Consider the following 19,147-nt stretch of genomic DNA (forward strand, 5'->3'; position numbering starts at 1 on the left):
CTGTGTGATACTGTCTGCTGAGCCATGTATCTAATCCTCTCCTGTATGATACTGTCTGCTGAGCTGTGTATCTAATCCTATCCTGTGTGATACTGTCTGCCGAGCTGTGTATCTAATCCTATCCTGTGTGATACTGTCTGCTGAGCTGTGTATGTAATCCTATCCTGTGTGATACTGATTGCTGAGCCATGTATCCAATCCTCTCCTGTGTGATACTGTCTGCTGAGCCATGTATCCAATCCTCTCCTGTGTGATACTGTCTGCTGAGCCATGTATCTAATCCTTTCCTGTGTGATACTGTCTGCTGAGCCGTGTATCTAATCCTTTCCTGTGTGATACTGTCTGCTGAGCCGTGTATCTAATCCTATCCTGTGTGATACTGCCTGCTGAGCCGTGTATCCAATCCTATCCTGTGTGATACTGTCTGCTGAGCCGTGTATCTAATCCTCTCCTGTGTGATGCTGTCTGCTGAGCCGTGTATCTAATCCTCTCCTGTATGATACTGTCTGCTGAGCCATGTATCTAATCCTCTCCTGTATGATACTGTCTGCTGAGCTGTGTATCTAATCCTATCCTGTGTGATACTGTCTGCCGAGCTGTGTATCTAATCCTAACCTGTGTGATACTGTCTGCTGAGCCATGTATCCTAACTTATCCTGTGTGATACTGTCTGCTGAGCCATGTATCCAATCCTCTCCTGTGTGATACTGTCTGCTGAGCCATGTATCCAATCCTCTCCTGTGTGATACTGCCTGCTGAGCCATGTATCTAATCCTTTCCTGTGTGATACTGTCTGCTGAGCCGTGTATCTAATCCTTTCCTGTGTGATACTGTCTGCTGAGCTGTGTATCTAATCCTATCCTGTGTGATACTGCCTGCTGAGCCGTGTATCCAATCCTATCCTGTGTGATACTGCCTGCTGAGCCGTGTATCCAATCCTATCCTGTGTGATACTGTCTGCTGAGCCGTGTATCTAATCCTCTCCTGTGTGATGCTGTCTGCTGAGCCGTGTATCTAATAATATCATGTATGATACTGTCTGCTGAGTAGTGTATTATTTGCGATTTGTATGGTGGTATTATGCATGAACACTACGGCAGTATTATGTGAGGAACTATATGGCGGTATTATGTGTGAACTATATGTAAGCATTATGTGTGATCTATATGGCGGTATTATATGTGATCTGTATGGCGGCATTATGTGAGAACACTATGGCAGTAATATCTGCAGAAAGGGGACCCATTCTAGGGTGGTTCTGGCTGCGCACCTTCACGTGTCAGGGGTAATAGAGAAAGCAGCATGAACTCCAGTCAGGGGAGGGCTGGTGAGGCAGCTGAAGAGAGGGGGTCTCATTTTTATCGTTACTATATGGCTACATTCCCCCCCAGCCTGCTTTCCAGCATCACCCGGACTGCGCCTTGCCTGTTGCCTTGCTTTCACACATCACCAGGACAGGATACAAAGAAGGGAATGGGGTTTTTGCATGCAAAGTCTGGATCAGAACAGGCCATCAATCAGCAGAAATGTTTCCTGGATTTCTGTGGAAAAGACAAGCAGACGGTCCATCCTTGTGTATAAAAGACAGCGCTCTATGTACAATTCCTGGTACCAAACAGGGTGCCCCCATAAACCAGCACACTGCTCTCCTGAAATACTTTGTGCTGCTGTCACCCTGCTCCCTCCACCATATATCTCCCAGAATCCTTGCTGCCTGCCATCCTCGGTGACTGTCTACTTGTCAGTATAACTATGCAGTCACCTACAAAATGGCTGCTCACTGTGTTCCTAGATGCCATTCTCTTTTATCCCTTAGCAAACATCCGGTAGGGGAGGAAAGGAGTGACATCACACCCATGTCAGCAGACTCAGCCCATATTTACTGCAGGGCAGTAATGTGAGCTAGTTGTAACACTAGATTTTTGTCAAATTTCAGTAGCTGCTCCCTCTAGTGTATAAAGTGTAAATACAAAACCTTTTAAAATTATTTTTCATATTTTACAAAATTATAAACAAATAATAATATTTTTTAAGAAAATTTAAACATTAATTCTTTACATTTTTTTTCAATTGCTAGAAAAAAATTTTTTTGATGGCACCTTCCCTTTAAGTATTTTGGTTGGAAAGTTTATGTAGTATAAATGTATAATAAATTCCAATTTTTGCAGGAAGATGTATTAATATATGTGGTTCAATTTAGTAAGCTGCTAAATGTATATAATAATCTAGAATACGTTCTTATTTTTGCAGAAAGATCTATTTTTCAAATTCTTTTTTCATATTTTTTCCATATTCTTGACAAATCTCATGCACAATATTTGGAATATAAATTATATTTTTTTTTACTCTGAAATTGTTTACCTTGCATATGCTGCCATCATTTGAAAGTCTAGAATTGGCCATAGGAAAGGTGTTAAATATTAGAGCGGTTAACATCAATCTGCAGAATAGCGCATTTTCAAGCCTGTTAGAATGGAACAGCAGAGCAATATGTTAGTATTTGGGGCCCCAATTTTATTTCTTGCATTGGGTCTCACATTGTCTAAACCCAGCCCTGTGATTAAAAAGTATGTCTTATCAATGGCTCATTTGTGAAATCACCGGCCTTTAGAAAGTGTTTGCAACCATCAAGTGTGTCTTGTAGAGGGAGAATTTGTACAATGTTCCATACAGTGCTCAGCCCTATTCTATAACTGCTCTAATTCCGAACAGTGCAAGAACAATTCAACAAAGGAATTAGGTGGGAAAGGAAAGAAGGTGAGCAGCTAACGCTGAAATCAATCGGGTTGAGAGAGTTGACTGAGAGAGTTGGAGCTAACATTCCTAGCTACATTCCTCAGCTTGGAATGTAGCTCCTGCTAGTACCAGAAAAACAAACTGATAGGCAAAGCATATCATTTGCAATCTTGCTTATTTTCATGCTGTCTAAATAACTATACTAATTTAATAATATGAAAATACCCCTTCAAGAGATGAAGGTCAATTAATCTGGAAAATTGCTGGAACCTTGAAGGTATCCTTAAATTTGGCCTTGAAAGTCAACAATTCTTTTGATGGAATGACCCCAAGAAAGGGTCATTCCAAATTACTTCTGCTATATAAGATAAATTTATCAGTTACAAGCCTTAAAAGAGACAAATTGACACCACCTATTGCTGCCATCTGTCTGAATCTACTATGTGTATATTCAAATAAGAACAAGGAAAATCATTAAATGAACAGGTGTGTCCAAATGTTTGACTGGCACTATGGGTGTGAATAGAAACTGTAGCCACAAAATAGAATAAAAAAAGACAACTTATTTAAATTTTCCGTTTTAATGTATTGGGCCAGAAAAAAACTGGTTGCAATGGTGGACATAGCCTTTTCTCATAACTAATTTACAAAATGAGCAGCAAAGTCATTGTGAACACAATGACACACTAGAGACTGTAGCTGTGACAGATTGTGTATTTTCTAAAAAAAAGTGCAGATGAAGCATTCATTTGCCTTTATCAAACATATTTTGATGAGCATAGAAAAATCTCTGCTTTGAACTGTCGTATAGCCCTGTGTTTTAAATTGGCGTGCCTTATTTCATTTAAATTTCCAAATTGACCGACTTCTTTTTTGCTGAAATAAAATGTTCATTTGTCATTTCGGCTGTGTTTCTATTTGATCTAAGCTCAAGTTCTTTTTTATTACGCTATAAGTGCGGAAATAGTTACTTCAGCTTGTCATTAAAATCTTATGTGTTAAAAGAAACTTCAAAGAACGAGTAAAATTTACATATGGTTTATGGTTATGTACAGGAAATACAAGATTCCCAGCAAAGATTAGGTTCTAAAATTTGACAAGTGCTTCTTAACCTTATTCTTGCCTATGTACTGTATATGTGAAAACATCCCTGTATTATTACCTTTAGTAGACATAAGCATATTTGTGAATTGAAGCTGATTCAAGACTAAAGACCATCAGCGTCTCATTTTGTACAAATATGGACCCATTTATTTCTTATATAAGAAAATGGAGGTCACAACCTAAATCATCCATTACTTTAACGTGTACCAGTAACTTAAGATTAATTTTCAGAAAGGCTGTCATGTGTGTACATTAGAAATAGCAATGATTCTGTTCTTTACATGACTTTTATCCTGAAATGTTTCACCAGTTTTCTCACTCTCCTGGCTCCATCTCTAATTTTCGGCTATGATATCTCTCATACATTGCACTGAAAGACATGAGAGATTCCTTCTCTACTTTCTCTTTGCTACACATATTCAGAAGAAGCAGCATGGAGGGCATCACACAACTGAATCCAACACTGGGGTTAGATAAAATACTTATTAGATAAACACATTAGAAAGCAACAGCTCCAAGTCTACGTGTTTCTCTGCCTCTTTCTGTTCCTCCCTCCTCTCTCTTCCTTCCCTCCCAATAGATTTTAACTGGCAGCTGTAGTGTGATATTTCAGTGAGCTGTCAGTCAATTTTGACTTGAATGTACAATTTTTATCTGTATTTGGCTGGGGTCACACTAGCGATGAATACGGACGAGTGTTATGCGATAAAACATCAGATAGCACTTGGACCAGTATTTATCTATGGGGCAGCTCCCATCAGCGTTTTTTTTCCTCGGCTGTATTCTACGTGCGAGTGAAATCGCAGCATGCTGCAATTGTCACCGACACTCGGCCGAGTCTCAGTTCACTCGAACCCATATAAGTCTATGGGTGCAAGTGACATAGCACACATCACTCAGATATCATCCAAGTGCTGTGCGATATACGCTGACCCCAGCAATGGTGGAGATGGAGAAATTATTTTCTCTGCCTCCTCCACAGCTGTGCTCCGATCCTCTCTGTGGAGAGCAGAAGCCGAGGGTCATTAGCATATTGCATCCGATGCTCACGCATTGGATGCCATACGCTAGTGTGACCCTGGCCTCTCTCAGGGAATGATTAGTCTAGGGAGCAGGGAAAAAGAACAGTTGACTCATAAGTGTAGAATAAAACATATAAGATAAGTTGCTTCCTAAAGGTTCTTATATTTTCTTGTACTATTGGTTTACGGTATGCAAAGTTAATTGAATGATAGTAAACATTAATATAGAGGAGAATTGGCTCTCTAATGGAAAATTTGCAGATCAGTGAATTTGCAAACCCTGTGGACACTTACTGAGTGTGTGATTGAGAATGCTGTGAGTTTCAAAAATGTGTTGACTGTTACATAGAGCTACCCAGGTGGATTTTTCAATCTGCAGGCAATAATAAAGTGACTGAAATGAGATCACTACAACTGACCTGAGGAGACATTTTGACTGGTAAACTAGCGTGTTGCAGAACTGACAGCTGATCACTTATTACCGACATTAGATGCTAACTTAAAAGTGCTGACCACTAATAGATAAATGAAAAACTGTGCAGGTTAAAATAAAACAACTGGCATGCTTATCTCCCAAACCAATGCAGTTCCTCTGTACACATCATGTTTCCTAGTAAAACAATGTTATTTCTTCTCTGTGGCTGCTGACTCACTAGAGCTTTTACTATTCTGTTAGAGCAGTCACTGATTGGCTGCAGTAGACATGTGACTTAACATCACAAGACCACTTGACAAACCATTTAAGTTAAAATTGACTCCTTGAAGTACAGGATAATGTTTTTACTTTATATACTGCCTGTCATGCATCTGGGTTTGAACCGTTGAGCCGGTGTTGTGTTCGACCTCTCTGTCTGCCGAGCCACTGAAGATGCACCTTTTTGGGTGTTTAGCATCATGCGTCTGGGTTTAAACTGTGCTTTGTGGTTGGCTTCTTTGTCCTCCAAGCCACAACAAACACAACTTTTGTTCAGGTAACTATAGGCCGGTAAGCTTAACATCTGTTGTGGGTAAAATTTTTGAAGAGTTTCTAAGGGATACCATTATGGAATATCTCAATGTTAATAAATATTTAACTCCATATCAACATGGATTTATGAAGGATCACTCCTGTCGAACTAACCTGATCAGCTTCTATGAGGATGTAAGCTCTCAAATGGACCAAGGAGAATCAATGGATGTCATTTATCTCGACTTCTCTAAAGCATTTGACACTGTCCCACATAAGAGATTGGTAAGTAAGATGAGAAAGCTTGGGCTAGGGGAAAATGTGTGTAGATGGGTAGGTAGCTGGCTTAGTGATAGAAAACAAAGAGTGGTTATTAATGGGGCATACTCAGATTGGGACAGGGTTACTAGTGGGGTACCACAGGGTTCTGTATTGGGCCCCCTACTATTTAATATATTTATTAATGATCTAGTGGATGGCTTACACAGTAAAATATCAGTATTTGCAGATGATACAAAACTATGTAAGGTAGTTAACACAAAGGAGGACAGTTTGCAACTACAGACAGATTTGAGTAAATTGGAGAATTGGGCTGAAAAATGGCAAATGAGGTTTAACACAGATAAGTGTAAGGTTATGCACATGGGAAGGAGAAACAGATGCTACAATTACTTACTAAATGGGAAACTGCTGGGGAAATCAGACATGGAAAAAGACTTAGGCATCTTAGTCAATAAGAAGCTAAATTGGAGTGCCCAGTGTCAGGCAGCTGCCACCAAAGCAAATAGGGTCATGGGATGCATTAGAAGAGGTCTGGGGACACGAGATGGAAACATAATTCTCCCTCTGTACAAATCACTCGTCAGACCACACTTGGAGTACTGTGTGCAATTTTGGACGCCGGTGCTCAAGAAAGACATTACTGAACTTGAAAGGGTTCAAAGGCGGGCTACTAAAATGATAAATGGAGTTGGTTCACTACAATACCCAGAAAGGTTATCAAAATTAGGTCTATTTACTCTAGAAAAGAGAAGACTTAGGGGAGACTTAATATATATATGTACAAGTATATCAGAAGGCAATACAGAGATCTCTCCAATTAACTGTTTGTACCAAGGACTGTGACAAGAACAAGGGGGCATTCTCTTCATTTGGAGGAAAGACAATTTCTGCACCAGCATAGAAGAGGGTTCTTCATGGTAAGAGCAGTGAGGCTCTGGAATTCTCTTCCTGAGGAAGTGGTGATGGCCAACTCAATGAATGAATTTAAGAAAGGAATGGATGCTTTTCTTGTGAGTAACAGTATAGAAGGTTACGAATGACAGAATATTATAGGTAAATGGTTGACCCAGCTTAGGGGAAGGAATTTTTTTCCCTATGGAGAAAATTGGCTTCTACTCTGTGGGTTTTTTGCCTTCCCCAGGATCAACAATGCAGAACATCTGCACTAAAATAGGCTGAACTAGATGGACATAAGGTCTTCCTTCACCCTTCAAAACTATGTTACTATGTTATTATCCTTGCTTCAGTCTTCTTAGGGTAACAAGTGTTTTCATATACTCAGTTGTCTGCCCTATCACCTTTCAGGTGTGGCTTTATATAGTTTACTAATGCTGGCATTTCCTGCTGGTGTTTGTCTCATTTGGATATTTGGCTATATTACTGTAGTTTAAGTCGGTCAGTGAAAAACCAGCTTGGTTTTATCTCTCTGCTGTTTATGTTCTTTACCCTGCACCTATCTTCTGTTTCTTTTTAGGAAGCAGGCAGCATATTCTCTAGCAGTACGTACTTAATCCTTTATTTTTTATTTCATGGTTTGTTTTACTCACTCTGGAATCTCTTTCTGTTTCTTCACACTTTTCCTTCTGTAGGTAATTTGCTCTGCCCTCTGTTTCTTTAGGAGGATAATGAAGTCTGCGGTTAGGGTTATCTCAGATCACACAGGAACCATTAGGTAGTGCGAGGTAAGGAGCTCTAGTCTGTACAGAAAGCAGCAGGGTCAGTTTCAGTTTTTAGCGTGTTACCTATTTTCCTGAGCAACAATATCATAACACTGCCTGAGTGTTCAGTTGCATTTTTGGGATTTGTCTTCTTACCTTGGTGCTGCTAATACTTCTTCCTTTTGCCTTATAATGAGAAAACAAAATGTCATGGTATGTCCAAAATAAGGCAACTGTAGAGTCAAATTAGGCTTGGGTGAAATACATGTTATGTATATGTCATTTATTGCAAGAGCATACAATAGTTCCCTATATTTTATGGGAGCATCCCGAACATGTAAGCATTGATTTCTGTTCTATAAATACTGTAAGGTTCAAAATAATACAGAATCTGAAAAAAATCTTAATTTCTTTTTCATATCTGTTTATAATTCAAGAAGAAATAATAGAGCTAGAAATAGATAAACATGGATCCAGTTTGTAATTCCTTTATTTCCTTCAGATTATTAGTTGAAGCATTTCAGGCAAGCAAAAGTTTCAGTGTGCCAAATAGGACAGTTGTAATATTGAATTGTACTATTATGTAACATTAATTTGAACTTTTAGATACTAAAATATGATTGTGACCTGTTGCTGAACCTGGCAAGGCATGCCCAAGGGCACCACTGGCATTGTCTATTTGGCACTAAAGTTCACACAGGATTCCTTCTGTCCACCATATTGTCCTAATACATCAGACTAGGGTGACATATGTTTACTCTAAAGCTGCTGATAACCCACTTACGGACCTCTTTGGGATTTTACCTTACTAATCACTCATGTTGAATGACTTGTTTTCATGAGGATACAATACTCTTAGGGAATTTTGCTGCCTCCTTGTGTGCTTTTATTAGGAGACAAATTTATGTTTGAAGAAAGCAAACTAGTTTACTGTGAAAAGAAGACACATACAAGTTTTTAGTGAACAATTCCCATATAAAGCCAAAAAGGTAAGAGAGCTGTTCCTGTGATATAAAAATACATGCAACATTTTATATGTCTACTGAATAAACCATACCAAGCTAAAACTAATACCCAAAACCTTATAAAAATCAACCATAGGGAGTCTGTCTCTAACAATCAGTTATAACTAGCATGTAGTAAGAGCAAATCATTTGCTGACAGTCCAAGCAGTTGACAAAAGACTCTACAGTACAAGGACATTCTGGAATATCATTGCAGGGTCAGTAGCTGCATGGAAATTGTGCAGGTGCAATGTAACAGATACATCCAAGCGTCCCCATATTAAAGTCTTGATCCTCTCATAAGGAATAAACAGCAAAATCAGGAAACCTCTAGATAGAGCTCAATGGAGTAACTAGCACAAAGTGCAAAAAGAGGAGCCAGATTGAGAAGATTGTTAAAGTAGCAGATAACAATCTTTAAAATAACAAAACTTCAACACATTGGCGGCAATGATATATGAGTTGTTAAAAGAAAAGAAAAAAGTTGCGTAAGAAATAGTAATGCAGAACAACAATAATTTTCCTATGACTTAAAACACATCTAGTATTGCCATATCAGTAAATTATGCTATGCCAAAGTAATTTTAGTGCCAGCAATAAATTGTAGTGAACTGTAAGTTAGGGTCATGTTGTTTAAAACCTTTCCAGGTAGAAATATGTAATTTGATTAAAAAGTGGGTTGTTAAAAGAAACTTTTGCTGACTACGCAATCCCCCGCAGTGAATTCATCTTGCATAACTTAAATTCACCACTTATATTTTAAAGGGGAAAATGTTTACCCTGTTCTCACCCAGACATGTAATTTCAATAAAACATGATAGAAGTTAATTACTTTTAGGTGCACAACAATCATCAAAATAATAATGACTTTGACTCATTTTTATAATTAAAGGGGAAACGTAATTATCTTGTTTGGTAAGACAAGTTTAAACAAATAGCATGGAAAAAAATAATGTTTTATTTGTAATGGGAAGTTTTTAGCAGAATACAAAATAGAAATACAAAATATGTTCATGCATGTACGTTTTCAGGATCTTAAAAAAGATTTAAAAGCATGCATTGGGAAGTATTTATTAATAATCATTGTTTTGTGTAATACATTTTATTTTAGTGAGTACTTATTAATAGTGATGAGCGAGTATACTAGTAGCATGCTCAGGTGTCCGAGTATTTTGGCATGCTCGGAGATTTAGTTTTCGCTGTCTAATCTGCATGATTTGCGACTTGTAGACAGGCTGAATACATGTGGGAATTCACTAACAAACAGGCAATCCACACGTGTATTCAAGCTGTCTAGCAGTCACAAATCATGCAGATGAGAGGAGGAAAACCAAATCCCCGAGCACGCCAAAATACTCGGAGGACACCCGAGCATGCTCGGGAAAACCCAAGCAACAAGTATACTCGTTCATCACTACTTACTAAACCTCTAAATTATTTGATAATTTTAAGCAACTGCTCTCATTTGCATGATTAATTTCTATTAGTCATATTAAAACTTAAAATAGTTAAGGTGATCATTAACGTATAGAGTAGTACTTTTTTGCATTGATGAATGATTGCTAGTTGTAGTGTCAAAGAAAAAAACTGATTTATTGAGAGATCATTTAAAGAATATTTCCCTGTCTTATTTTTGTCATATAATCCTTTAGTGGATTAAAATCATCATCCATATCAATGTTCACAAATATATTCACATATTTGTCACTATTTCTATTTAGATTCAGTCACTGCTAGTAGACAGTTTCATATATAAATGTGTAATAATTAGGATGTTATAGGCTTAACTTGTGAGAAGCATTCACCGACATGTCAGGGTTAGCAGAACAAGCTAGAGGCAATAGTGCAGTAGAACAGGCCTTGACAGTCAGCATGTATCTCAGTGAGGACAAGGATAGAAGTATTTGCCGGAGGCAGACAGATGAGCAGAGCGTAAGAAAGCCGATGAAGCAGATGCAATTATGTGGACAGAGTACATGTATAGATAATTCAGGACTTTGAACAAGCAAATGGTTAACAGCAGAGGCATATGCAATGAGAGATTTGCAGCAGACAGATGGTTAATGCCAGATACATATGCAATCAGGAATTTGTAGCAGAAAAATGAGTAACTCCTGGAGAGAAGTGATGAATATGTAAACTGGTTACTTGTAGAGATGAATGCAAGCATAAATAGTAGAGAAAAAAAATAATCAGGTACCTTGCAAGGACATTGATATGAACCACACTAGTATTAGCTGAGATGAATCTGGTCACAAACAGCAGCACCAGAGTAGACAAGCCAATATTACCAGGATGCAAAGGTCTGAGCTAGAGAGTGGTTACAGACTATTAAACAGCAGGCAGGAATTTGCCAGACAGATGATAAAATGCTGAATGAAGTGGATGAAGAGGCAAACTCCTGTAATATATATGGTTTTTGAAACCTACGTTTCATGAATGCAAATAACTACCCAAGCCAGCTTTTACCCCTCCCTGACATGTGCTGCATACATACAGCGCAGCAGGAGATGCGTTCCCGCAAAGCGCTGTACGGCGCCGCTATTTAGTTAAAATGGCTGCTGTCTCTGGCTGTTTAATTCTGATTGGCCAATCACAGCTTTGTTTCAATAAAGTTGCAAAGAAAATAAAAACAAATGTTAGGGTTGCAGATCGCACTAAATATAAAATATAAGGAAGTGCGATCGCAACCCGGGGTCCACCGTGCAGAGATGGAAAACTGCTGCTTAGTAATGGCGGAGTAGTAAGTGAACATCGGTGGGTTAACCACTAGTGTGCACTGGGGTGAACTCTGTTACTCCACAGAGCCGCTCAAAGAAACGCCAGAGCCTGTTAACACCACAGGACTTGGTAAAAGGAGTACATAGCGTAAGGTCACAGGACTTGGCCTTTAGACCACAGGACAGGAGTCCCTCTAGACCGCTAGCACTCTGCACCGCGACTGCAATGCCAGCAAGAGTCACTATAATAGCTAACGTGTGCAAGTGTGCACAGTGTCGCTGTCACTTGCCACTGGTCAATAGTGCCCAGCAGTGGGTGACACCATCGGACGCTAGTGTGCGAGTGCTAGGAGCTCGGTGGCGAAAGCATAGCCACCTGATGGAGCTGACTCAAATACCCTAACTCATGCGTATCAAAGGAGGAGGTAATTTAATGAGTCATTCACCAGATTCATGCATCCAGCATCACACATACCAACAACATTATGAGTCTGTGAGTCATTATGAGCGGCCATGCGAACCTTTTATAGCAGCGTCATTCCGGGACCTTCCTAGTGGTCCAATAGGAGCAGCAAAAAGACCTGAGCACATGACCTCAGAGCTCCAATGAGAGGACTTCCCACGGGCATGCTCAGTGGGCCGAAATAAGGACTTAGTCCCAAGAGCTGCTCGCTGCTGGCTATTGCAGGTTACCATAGCTGAACCCTGTTTGGTAGCAGTAACCAAGCCAAGAGAAGTAGACTGAACAAGATGCTGGGAACAACGTCTCTGCTGAGCAGGTTCCTCTGTGGCTGGAGAGGAATGGGAGAATGCAGAAAGCAAGGCCCGGGATTCCTGCTGTGCAGAGGCAGAAACCCGATGCCTAACAACATGTGACATAGTGTGATCGGTGCAGTCTGAGACAGCACCATTGACTGCAGTCATGATGACTGATCTTGACATCATCTCATCAGATTGATCCCCGAAACAGCTGTCTGTGGATGGATACCATGTTTTGGCATAGGTGGTTTCCTTCATTGGAGACTGCCCTTCCCGTGGTTGTTCCTTCCCGGGGAAAGACCTGGCTAGTCATTGCTTGCGTTGAGAAACATGTGATGGTGTCTCCGCGGCTGTTGATTTACATGCTTTTGCATATTTCCCATAAGGGATGGGGGCATTGCTCTAGATCACTGCGTTGAGAAACATGTGATGGTGTCTCCGCAGTGTTGGATGTTGATCTCCATGAGGTCACTCATCCTTATGTTCATAGCCTTTCACTAGGCATTGCTCCTACTAGCCAGTTTCCTACTCCACACTGATGAGGGGCAATACCCCGAAACAGCTGTCTGTGGATGGATACCATGTTTTGGCATAGGTGGTTTCCTTCATTGGAGACTGCCCTTCCCGTGGTTGTTCCTTCCCGGGGAAAGACCTGGCTAGTCATTGCTTGCGTTGAGAAACATGTGATGGTGTCTCCGCGGCTGTTGATTTACATGCTTTTGCATATTTCCCATAAGGGATGGGGGCATTGCTCTAGATCACTGCATTGAGAAACATGTGATGGTGTCTCCGCAGTGTTGGATGTTGATCTCCATGAGGTCACTCATCCTTATGTTCATAGAAATAAGGACTTAGTCCCAAGAGCTGCTCGCTGCTGGCTATTGCAGGTTACCATAGCTGAACCCTGTTTGGTAGCAGTAACCAAGCCAAGAGAAGTAGACTGAACAAGATGCTGGGAACAACGTCTCTGCTGAGCAGGTTCCTCTGTGGCTGGAGAGGAATGGGAGAATGCAGAAAGCAAGGCCCGGGATTCCTGCTGTGCAGAGGCAGAAACCCGATGCCTAACAACATGTGACAGTGTGATCGGTGCAGTCTGAGACAGCACCATTGACTGCAGTCATGATGACTGATCTTGACATCATCTCATCAGATTGATCCCTTTGGCGCTGATTAGCTGAACAATAGTTCTTGACCAATCAGTGCCAAAAGGGTTAATCTAAAATAGCAATCCCTACTCTGCATGCCATCTTTACCTCAGAATTGGCGTGCAGAGTGGTTGTGAGACCCCCCTGTGTTACCTTGAGAGAGAGAATCATTGGTGGCCAATGCAATCCTCCTGCGATCTGTGGCTCTTGGTGCTGCAATCTCTTTTGCTGTGATCTGCCTCCTGCTCCTGTTCGGTGTTTGCCTCTTGTGCTATAGCCTGTGTGCTGGCTGCTGTGTGACTGATCTGTGATTGCAGCAGCAGTTGCCTAATTTCTGTCCCAGAGTGCCCCTCTCCCCAATTCACCACACTCCAAATTATTTTTTGCTCACTTTTTTGTGCTTATTCCATGTGCGCGGCATCATGTGCTGAACATTTGTGTGCTTTCCGTGGCCACAGCACTCTGATCACAGTGTAAGGGATGTCTGATTTTCTTCAAAAAAAGTATAATAGTTGTTACAGTGCAGTTTCATAGATAGTCATGTAGCATATTATAGCAGCGGATGCCACACTGTTAATGTTGTCCGATTTTGTTTTAGAAACCAAAAATGGCAGTTGTAAAATATAGGAAAATGATATCATTTTGATATCTGATAGAATTCATTGTCAGATGCTGTGGCCCAAAATACTTGCTCCCAAACTCAGCCCCCACCCTTGGGATTCTCCAAGACCAAAGTTTTTCTTTAACAAACTTTAGTAAGCAGGTCTTTGAAGCTCTCTCCGAGGGGGGGTAGAAAGACCATAGACCCTGTGCATCCCAGCACCAAGTTCTGCAATTATCACCGAGGTGTGAACTCTTGTGCAGCTAGCAGCCAACTGAATCTTTTGTTTGACTCAGACCTCATGGCACTACAGGTCCCAGACCAGCACAGGGCTCTGAGATATTGAATATGGAATATGCCAATAATAGCAGAATGCAATATCTCTGAGCCTAGCTGTGCACATAATCAGAATCAGCATTCCTTCCCCCACACACCTGTCCCCCGCAGCCACCTATAGAGCTCTGCATTATTGAGTTATAAAGCATAGCTACTAGGAATTACATACGGTAGGCATATTTGGTCTCCCTGCACAGATAAAATCCAGCAGAATCCAGTGGCGCTGCTGCCATTCCATTTAGAGCTTCGGGCAAAAAGCTATGGACCTCCACAGTTCTGGCCTGGAAAACCATACTTTGAGATATGGGAGGAGGGAGGCTGCCTGGCAAAGCGTCTGGCGCAGCCTATGAGAGGGAGTAGCCTAGGGGATAATAGGCAGCTCCTCATTTTGAACTTAGTTATTCTACTGGTAAGAGGCCTGTTACCTGATGTGGCCAGGAAATCACGTAACTAACATTTGGACCTGTGATCCATCATCACCTCCCTGTGGTCACATGCTATATAACATGGTAATTGTAACCTATCTGTACCCTACCCTTGCACTACACTCTTGACTGTATACCTGTATATTTTTTCTGTATATCCCCAGCCTGGACTGGTGATGTATATCCCCCTTCACTCGGAGCACCGCAATAACTCGTACCTATAAGGGAATTCTTTCTGGTGACCATTTCCCCTTGTTGCAGTTCAATTTGTATGCCTATCAATTTTTCACCCAAAATCCCACATCATCATACACCAAATAGACCCCATGTCAATGCAGCAGAAATTATGACATTTTGGGGCATTGTGCTTCTTATGGGCATAGTCAAAAATCCAGAGCTTCAGCAATATTAGAGTACTGATATACTCTACAGTACAACGGTATTCCATATGGCCATAACAAGGGCACAATTTAATAATAAGTTTATTTCTATAGCACCGACATATTCCGCAGTACTTTACATTTAAATACAGACCAAAAAAAAAGCACAATGCTAATACAAGGGATGCCAGTCAGACCAACACCCATAGTAAGGTATTACTCAGGCTCCATAAAGTACTTTACATTTCAAAGGGGACTTGTACAGATGATAGACATTACAGCATAACAATAATGACATAGGTAATAACAGATACCAAGAGGACTCAGGGCCCTGCTCGCAAGCTTACAATCTATGATTTTAAGCAATCCAAAAAATTTTTTTATTATAGTGATAATATGCAGTGTTCTCCCCACAAGAGGATCCTAACTTTGATCGTCTATATAAAATTAGGCCAGTAATTGACTACTTCAGCATAAAATTTGCTGGGAGCGTAAAAACCCATCTGTGTAGATGATTCTCTGGTTCATTTCAAAGGGAGGCTAACATTCTGACAACACCTGCCCAGTAAGAGGATCAGGTATGGAATTAAACTGTACAAGCTGTGCTAGAGTACCTCAGGCTACACCCACAGATTTTTAGGGTCTACAAGGGGAAGGACACCAAGATTGACCCCCCCCTAAATGCCCCTGTCCTGAGGTTGAGTGGGAAAATGTTGTGTTAATTGCTGCACCCACTGATGGATAAGGGTTGTCACTTCTACATTGTTAACTTTTACACCAGCATCCCACTTTTCAAGACCCTCTCTGTTACAGGTATAGTTGCATGAGGCACAGTGTGAAAAATATCAGATTCCTCCCTAAGCCACTAATTGGACAACTGCTAAAAAATGGTGACAGCTAAGTCCAATGCAGTGACATCATGCTGATGGTCAAGTATAAGGACAAGAGGGATGTCATTATGTTAACCACCATACACCGTGACAACAACTCCCTTGTCACTGTCCGAGGTACCACAACTAGTGTTGAGCATTCCGATACCGCAAGTATCGGAATTCCGATACCGACTTCCGATATTTTTTCAATATCGGAATTCGGCATCTGAATCGGAAGTTCAAAGTTGATTGACAGACTGACGTCATCATGATGCGCGGTGTGTGCGCATCATGATGCGCTGTCATTTCGGGCCTGCCGGGGGTCTCTGCCGGCCTGCCGGGGGGCTGTGCCAGCCTGCCGGGGGGCTGTGTGGACTGCCCGGGGTCTGTACTGGCCTGCCGGGGGGCTGTGCCGGCCTGCCGGTGGTCTGTGCACCCTGTGGGGGTCTGTACCGGCCTGCCGGGGGGCTGTGCCGGCCTGCCGGTGGTCTGTGCACCCTGTGGGGGTCTGTACCGGCCTGCCGGGTGGCTGTGCCGGCCTGCCGGGGGGCTGTGCTGATGTCCGGGGGTCTGTGCAAGCATCGTCCGATGTGTGGGAAATTCCCACACAGCAATGGCATAAAGTGAGACTAGGGACTTTTTTTTTTTTTAAGTGGCGGAGGAATACAGTGCGGAAGGATACCTACCTTCCGTCATTGGATTCCTGCAGCCCGTAGAGAACGGCAGCAACAGCTGATGCTGCAGTTCTCTACCCAAGATCGTCGTGGGACACACTCGTGGACTGCTTCGGATCGTGGGTGAGTATTTTTGTGGTTTGTTATGTTAATATTTATTCCGGAAAAGACAATGGCTTCGGGGAACAATGTGACAAGTATTGGTAAGTATGTTACTCTATGTTATATGTACTGTATGTCTATGTATGTATTGTATGAATGTATTGTATGTATGTAGTATATATGTGGTATGTATGTAGCATGTAGTATGTATGTAGTATGTATGTAGCATGCATGTAGCATGCAGTATGTATGTAGCATGCATGTAGTATGTATGTAGCATGTAGTATGTAGCATGCATGTAGTATATATGTAGTATGTATGTAGCATGTAGCATGCATGTAGTATATATGTAGTATGTATGTAGCATGTATGTAGCATGCATGTAGTATGTATGTAGCATGCATGTAGTATGTATATGGTATGTATGTAGCATGTAGTATGTATGTAGCATGCATGTAGTATATATGTGGTATGTATGTAGCATGCATGTAGCATGCATGTAGTATGTATGTAGTATGTATGTAGTATATATGTAGCATGTAGTATGTATGTAGCATGCATGTAGTATGTATGTAGTATGTATGTAGCATGTAGTATGTATGTAGCATGCATGTAGTATGTATGTAGTATGTATGTTGCATGTAGTATTTATGTAGTATGAATGTAGCATGTATGTAGTATGTAGTATGAATGTAGCATGTATGTAGTATGCATGTTGTATGTATGTATGTAGCATGTAATTTTTTTTTTTTTTTTTTTACATTTAACACATTAGCCGGATGATGGGACTACTACTGTCCCATCATTGGCTAATGTGTCAATCACTGTCATGGTAGCAGGCATCGCCCGATGGGACTTGTAGTCCCATTGGACGATGCCTGCACAGCCCCCCGGAGCCTGCACAGCCCCCCGGCAGGCCGGCACAGCCCCCCAGCAGGCCGGCACAGCCCCCCGGAGCCTGCACAGACCACCGGCAGGCCGGCACAGACCACCGGAGCCTGCACAGACCCCCTGGCAGGCCGGCACAGCCCCCCAAAAGGCCCGTACAGACCCCAGAGAGGCTGTACAAGGGCAGGAAAGGGTTTTTCTTATTCCGATACCGGAAGTCCCATAGACTTGAATGGGACTTCCGGTATCGGAATCGGCGATACCGATACTTTTTTTTAAAGATCGGCCGATACCATCCGATACGATACTTTGAAGTATCGGACGGTATCGCTCAACTCTAACCACAACACAAGTCCCAAAGCCAGATTGTACCTTGGATTATAATAAGTACATGGGGGGGTGTAGAACTCTCAGGTAAGGTCCTTAAACCATACAGTGTCATGCAAAAAGCTAAAGTATGGTACAAGAAATTGGCTGTGCACATTGTACAGATGGCACTCTTCAATGCTTTTGTGCTGTTTTGGTCTGCAGTCAATATTGGGACCTTCCTTCAGTTTCATGAGCAGGTCATGGGGCACTAATATTTGAGACTCAGGAAGGGGAGGGTCGCAGTACTTCTGAAACTGAAAGCGCCCATATCATCCCAGGTCAACATCTTCTAGCAGAGGTTCCCCAAACAGCAAAAAAGGGAAGAACACAAAAAGATGCAGAATATGCTCCAGGAGGGGAATCCAAAAAGTCATAATTTACCATTGTGAAACCTGCCCTGAGAGACCTGGCCTTTGCATTAAGGATTGCTTCAAAGATTACCACACATCCAAAAATTAATAAAATTTGTTTTTACCATTGTTGACACAACACACTTATAATTTGATGGATTACTCACAACTTACACATGTAAGCTCACTATAAATTTATACACCAGTAAAATCAAAAGCATTATTATCATTACTATAACTATGCCTCTAGATAAATTCCTTGAGGCTATGTGCACACGGTGTGTTTCTGCTGCATACACGCAGCAGATTTGGCCCTGCGTATATATGCAGCAGAACTGCATGTGATGTACAGCACCATTGTAGCCTATGTGAAACAAAATCCGCTGTGCACATGCTGCTTTTTTTTCTGCGCAGATTTGGTGAAGAATGAAAAAAGCAGCATGTCACTTCTTTTGTGTGCTTTTGGTATAGTTTTCCACCTGCTCCATTCTTGAAATCCGCAGGTGGAAAACTGCACAAAACATGCAGTAAAACCGCCCAAAAAAGCACTAAATACGCAGGAAATATGCAGGTCATTTTACCTGCAGATTTAGTGAAATCTGCGCAGAAAATTCCAAAGCAGAATATGCACCGTGTGCACATACCCTGAGGGGTGCAGTTTCACAAATGGGGTCACTTTTAGGGCACTTTTTAAGCACATCAGGGGATCTCCAAATGCGACATGGCACATGTAGACTATCCTATCAAACTGTCAATCCTTTCATTCTGAGACAT

The 19,147-nt window shown here is 41.4% G+C and overlaps 1 protein-coding gene and 1 long non-coding RNA gene across 3 annotated transcripts in view; both read left to right on the forward strand.

Annotated features, from left to right (window-relative positions):
- The window catches only part of GPC6 (glypican 6), a 1,398,086-nt gene that overhangs the window by 885,596 nt on the left and 493,343 nt on the right, over positions 1 to 19,147 (forward strand). The gene's annotated exons all lie outside the window — the stretch shown is intronic.
- Positions 1 to 19,147, forward strand: part of LOC141094567 (uncharacterized) — a 140,668-nt gene that overhangs the window by 635 nt on the left and 120,886 nt on the right. The gene's annotated exons all lie outside the window — the stretch shown is intronic.

Source organism: Dendrobates tinctorius, unplaced genomic scaffold, assembly GCF_039654945.1.
Source record: "Dendrobates tinctorius isolate UK_male_01 unplaced genomic scaffold, ASM3965494v1 ptg000064l, whole genome shotgun sequence".
Lineage (NCBI taxonomy): Eukaryota > Metazoa > Chordata > Amphibia > Anura > Dendrobatidae > Dendrobates > Dendrobates tinctorius.